The sequence below is a fragment of the Sceloporus undulatus genome, chromosome 11 (assembly GCF_019175285.1).
Source record: "Sceloporus undulatus isolate JIND9_A2432 ecotype Alabama chromosome 11, SceUnd_v1.1, whole genome shotgun sequence".
In the NCBI taxonomy this organism is placed as follows: Eukaryota; Metazoa; Chordata; class Lepidosauria; order Squamata; family Phrynosomatidae; genus Sceloporus; species Sceloporus undulatus.
In genome coordinates, this window is record NC_056532.1 from 3,224,094 (window position 1) to 3,230,295 (window position 6,202).

Genomic DNA, 6,202 nt, shown 5'->3' on the forward strand with positions numbered 1-6,202 from the left:
GCATGTCCTGATTTCAGCAAGGGAGCACGCTCTCCGGTGTGCGCTTTGAAAGCCAGTGGGCGCAACTGGCAGTCTCTGGGAGAATCGTGCCCTCCAGGGATTGCAGTTTGGTCCTTAGGGCCACAATCCTTCCTCCATCCTTTTTCCCCGCTTTTGTAGGGATGTTTCTCAGGGTGCGCATCGCACCAAGTGACACCCTCACAAAAGGGTGTCTATCTTCCGGTGTGGAGTCTACTCAGGTTGACCAGGTCCCCATTCCCACTTACAGATAAATCAGTGCGCGATCCGAATCAACAGACTGTTCGACAACGGAGTGTGGGTTCCCACTACATTGCCCCGACGCATTTTTACCCGCTAAAACAACCCACTTGCGTTCACATTCGTGCACAAATCGGTTCAGAATGGACCTGCTCTAGACGGCCAAAGGGCAAATTTAAATCGATCCAATCCGCACCTTTCGTGAATCAGCCTCAAAAGATGTGGGTTAAATGGTCTGGTGCGTGGGCCCCTCGCCGAATCACTTAAGGGATCGACTTAAGTGGGAACCAGGGTCGTTTTGAACTGAATTGTGACCCGGTTTAAAATGTATGGGAATGAGGCCCGATAGTCCTCACGCAAACCGCAAAATGCGGACTGCCAGAAAAAATGTAGGACGTCCCCAAATAAAAGCTGAAAACTCCAGATCCAGTTGTATCACCAACTGGTTTGAGTGTGAAATTGAAGGTGAGACCAGGGTTTGATTCCCATCCCAGCCATAAACGCATGGGGGGACCTTGAGAAGTCACACCCTTCAGCCCCAGGGAAAGGCAACGCAAACCTCCAAGAGTAAATCTTGCCAAGAAAAAACCCTGTTTGAAGCCACCTGGACACCTGGAGTGGTGTAGCGATGGAGCATCGAAACTGCAGGCTTCAAATCCGCGACCGGTCCGCACGAAACCCACTGTCCGGCGTTCTGCAAGTCACACTCTCTCAACCGCAGGTGGAAACTCCTTCTTACATATATTATCGATCGATTTCAAGTGGGAACGACGGTCACATATCCGATTTTCGATTCATATTAAATTGTAGTGGGAATGAGACCCGCGACATCATATTTTGACCCCTATGTTGGAACAGCTTGAGTGTCAAACTGAGCAGCCTGGAGGTAGTTATTTGGAACAGCATTATTTCCACAGCGTAATGCGCCCTGTATGAACTCTGGAGACGCGAGGTTCGAATCCCGATCAGATGTGTCAAACCCACTGCCGGTCAACTCTCTCAGCCTCAGAGGAAGCAAGTGCAGCCTTGTCTCAAAATCGGAAACGGAAGCAATTTAAGGCAGAAGAAACACAAGATTTGCAAAGTCCCCAAAAGACCAGGGAAAGGGGTCCTTGCTTTTGGAGCCTGGCGGTCAGTAGGCCTCTTGCCCCGGAGCCGAGACAGGGCTCTGGATGCTTGGCATCGGCTGAGTCATCCTGCAGTGTCCCCTCCTCTCTTTCTCTGCAGCAGCAGCAAAAAAAAAGGCTGCCTGCATGCACTGGCCACCGCCTGCCCCCCATGACGAAAGCTAAGTGCCCTTAATGGTTTCTTTATGGGGGGGCCCCAGTGCTTTCTGCCTACCGCTGCTTTCAAGGACCCATCCATCATCTGCAGAGCTGGCAGGGAAGGAACAGGAGGAAGCAGGGCCGGGGTGGAAAGGAGGACATGAAGCAGAGAGAATACTTTCCTTACGAAGAAAATAATGTACAGTGGGCCTTTGGCATCTGCTGAGGTTTGGTCCGGGATCCTCATGGTACAAAATCTGTGGAGCTCAAAGTCCCATTATATGCAATGAATGATGATGTCAGGGAGCTCTGGTTTGTCATTGCCATCCTCTGAAACTGAAGACCACCGCCAGTCTGACTGGCAGTCGGATTTCCCCTAACATTTGGTCCCCATCTTTTGTCACACCCAGAGGGCACCCGAGGGTATAACAAGGGGCACCGAGGTGTGCCACGCTGGCTCTGCCTTTCTGTCTGCCCTTGCATGTGCTGCATCACTGTCTCCAAAACAAGACACAGTGATGCTGCAATGCAGCAGCAGTGGTGCCAGCCGTTTTCGCCCTGAGCCGAGCAATGCATGCAGCATGCAAACCCCGTAGAAAGATGCTTGCGCCTCTAGATGAGCTCCGAAACATCCCTCCAACTGTCCTGGCAGGCCCCATTAATCCCTCGCCATTCCCACTTTTTCACCTACTTTTAAAAATGTCCGGTTTTGTCTCTCCCTCCAGCCACTTTCCTCCTTTGTCCTCAGCTTGACTGCAAATTACTACAGCATCCTACGGTCCGCCCGTAGGGCAGGTGGGATATAATAATTATGTATTATTATTTTATATTATTATTATTATTAGAGGGCATTCCAGATTTTTGGGGCTTCGATGTCGGTAGGCAGCGAATCTTTCCAGTTTTGCCTGGCTTTTTGCGTAGGGCTGTCCAAGGTGCGGTATCCAGAGCGGAAAACCTGGACATTCCACCCGCCACCAGACCTGGACTCAACTGTTTTTGCTGTAAAAGCAGATTTTGAAGCGGTCGGTGGACCACGGCTTCACGAACGCGGCCAAGAAAATGATGCTCTTGCCTTTGATTTCTTGCAGACCGGTGCAAGTTTTTTTAATTCTGGGCTGTTTCCCCCCCAGAGTGCTTTCTCCTCTTTGCCTCTCTCCTCTTCACGGCGGCTTCGGAAAGGACCAGCCTCCCGCAGTGCATTGCAGCAGTCCCACATTAGATGCAATGGCAAGCAGCTCAGCAGTTTTCCACTGCAGTGGAAGAAAGGACATTGCTGTGCTTTTGCTGCTGGGATGCAGAAAGCAATCTGGTGGACCCCACCAAAGGATCCTCTGAAAAAGGGATGGCCCCTTTTTCTCATTATCCTGTCTGAGTCACTGTCAAGACTCCTTGGGAAACCCTTCCTGCCCAATGCTGAAATGCAGAACTTGGGGGATAGAAAGGATTTTTGGGAGAAAGATAAGCTCCAGGATCCCGAATCAGTATGGGCCCCGTCTCGGTTCAAGATGTATCAACCCTCCAACGAACTGCGCACATACCCAAGTTTGGTGGTGATCTCCTGTTGCTGTTGCTGTCGAGTCATTTCGGACCTTACGGCACCCATGGGATTTTCTTGGCAAGGGTTTGTTAGAGGTGGCTTGCTGAGGCTGAGAGAGTGGTGACTCACCCAAGTTCATCCAATGGTTTCAGTGCCAAGCGGGGATCCGAACCCTGGTCCGCAGAGTCATAGTCCGACACTCAAACCACTGCGCCATTGCTTATAATAATCAAAGCAGCTCATTGGGACCTTTCTGTATGTGTTTTAATCTGCATTGCTTGCAGTATATTTTTGAAACTGCTTGAGTTCCAGTATTGGGAAAAAGAATGAATGGATGGATGACAGATAGATGATAGATAGATAGATATAGATAGATAGATAGATAGATAGATAGATCGATAGATAGATAGATAGATATTAGGATGGTGATAGATAAACAGTAGTAGATGATAGGTAGATAATCAGATAAAGAGATGATAGATGATGATATAGATAGACAGACAGATAGATTGATAGAAGAACAGAGACAAGAAGATACTGTAGATAGATAGATGATAGATGATGAGAACGAAGATAAGCAATCGATAGGAGAGATGATAATAGATAGATCCGATAAGATAGCTAGATAGATAGATCGGTGATAGATGATAGCTAGACAAACAGATGTAATGTAGGATAGCTAATCAGATAGATGATAGAGTGTTGATGATGAGAACCGATAGATGATAGATAGACAGAGACAACAGACACATACTGTAGATAGATAGACAGATGATAGATAGCTAGATAGAGAGATAGATAGATAGATGATGAAGAAAGAAGAAGCAGATAGATAGATGATAGATAGCGAAGAAATTGATGTAGATAGATAGATAGATAGACTGAATAGAAGATCGATCATGATTACAGCTAGATGAACGACTAGCCGCTGTCGCTGATCCGCTAGCTTTTCTGCGTAGTCGTCTATTGGCAAGGGTCCCTCAACTGTACACGTCGCCCAGACTACCGAATTCGTATCAATAGCAGGCTTGTTTTCCTTACCAACCAAATCAAACCTCCAGGTAGCTGCTGTAATATGACTGTTTGCATGCCTCCGCTAAAATGGGTACGACGCCTCTGTGTTCCTGCTGCAGCCACACTGCAGAATAATAATCGACTTGGAGACCGCTTTAACTGTGTGCTGGCTCAGGCTAGGGGATGCCCAGGAGTGAATGCACTTTGTTGTGGGCAAGAAGACAGCAAGAGGCCGAAACGTCTCCGATATCTCTGCGTTCTTTGCTTTTCCCATCTATGGCCTGGTCTGCCTTGTCATCTGTCCTGGGTCACCTTCTGTCCCAAGGGACTGGTGCGGATGAGCGTTTCCGCCTTATCCATTGGTCAACCATGTCTTTTCCACCAGCGTCTGGTCCCAGGCTGTGGTCTTAGTCGCCCAAGCACTGGTAAATTGCCCAATTATAATTATAATTAATAATAATAATAATAATATAATAATAATAATAATTCCTCCCCACCTCTCAATAGTTGAGGCATGGTACAGCAATAAATCCATACATATAATAAAATAAATCCACTAATTATCTTGTTGCTAGCCAGAAAGGCTAACACCGAACCACCGCTAATATAGAATTTTATTATGTAATAAATATATGTATATATACATATGAAAAAGTTAAAAGATAGATGAGGAAAAGAGGGGAAGAAAATCACAAAAAGCAAAGAAACTGAAACAAATAAAAAAACAATATGTAACTGACAGGCAATTGGTCAAGTGAGGATATATGCATTAATAAGGTCAGCTCATACATTAATAAAATCAATAAATACAAATAAATAAATAATAAAGAGTCTCGTACATAATAAAGTCAATACACTGTAAATACCAATAAATAAATAAACAAGCAGCAATAAAAACCGATAAATAAATATATAAAGTCAGTCTCGTACATTAATAAAGTCAATAAACACCAATAAATAAATACTAATAAATAAATAAGTATTACACCATTAAATATAAAAAATACAAATAAATAATACCAAAATATAATAAGCAGTCTCATTAATAAAGCATAAATACTAATGCCAATAATAATATAATAATAAAATAAATGTTTTTGGTATAAATTAACATAGGGCAGCATTAGAAATGATAAGTTTATAACATTAATGAGGTCAATAATAATAAATATGTGTACATATACTATTAAGTTGGATTGCAACTCCCATCATCCCCGGGGAATGGGGATGATGGGGCTTGCAATCCAACTTAATAGAGAGGCAGGGTACAAATAAATTATTGTTGTTATTATTTATTTGTACATATATTTATCTCTAGGAGTTGTGGAAGGGGGTTGCGCGAGGAAAAACTACAACCCGTCGTGGCTTTGCGCGGATCGCGGTTTGACGCCATATATATAGTATTCTTAATAGGAAGGGTTTAAATGGAAAGAGGGCGGTGGCTTTTGACAGGCAAGGAGGAGCGTAGGTGTGGCGGGCGCAGGCGCACAACGCGAGGGCGAAGCCGCCACGGCCATGACGATTGCCAGTTGTGGTTGCCCGCGCCCCTCAGAGCAGTCGCTGCGCGAGCGGGGAAGGAGTCTCTCTCTCTCTCCCCGCTCTGAGCGAAAGCTCCAAACATCACTGCCTGCGTTCGCGCCGCGGCCAGCCAATCAGATCGCTCCGTTTGCCTCATCATACACCTCTCTCCCCCTCTTTCTCTCTCTTTTTTTTTTCCCCGGTTGATTTTCTGTTTCTCCCTCGCCGCCATTCTCTCGCTGTCTCCGTTTCGGGTCGGGAGCAGAACAGAGAGATTGCGCTTATATCTATATCTTTATCTTATACTATATATATTAATTAATTAAAATTAACAAGATGGTGGCCCGTGAGCAGCTGGGCAGAAAGCCCGGCTGGCCGGCAGGCGGAGAGATAGACGACATGGCGGCGCCATGAAGTAACGTGAGTTTGCCCCCTTTTTTAGTCTTCTTTCCTTCAGGAGGGGCCCGCCCCGCCTCCTTTTTCCCCCCTCCAGTTTTTACCTCAGAAAATTAAAACCTTAATTATCTCCCATGGCCCCAAATACAATAATTCATCTTTGGGGGGAATCCCCAAAAAATGAATTAATATGAATTATTTGTGGGCCAATTGG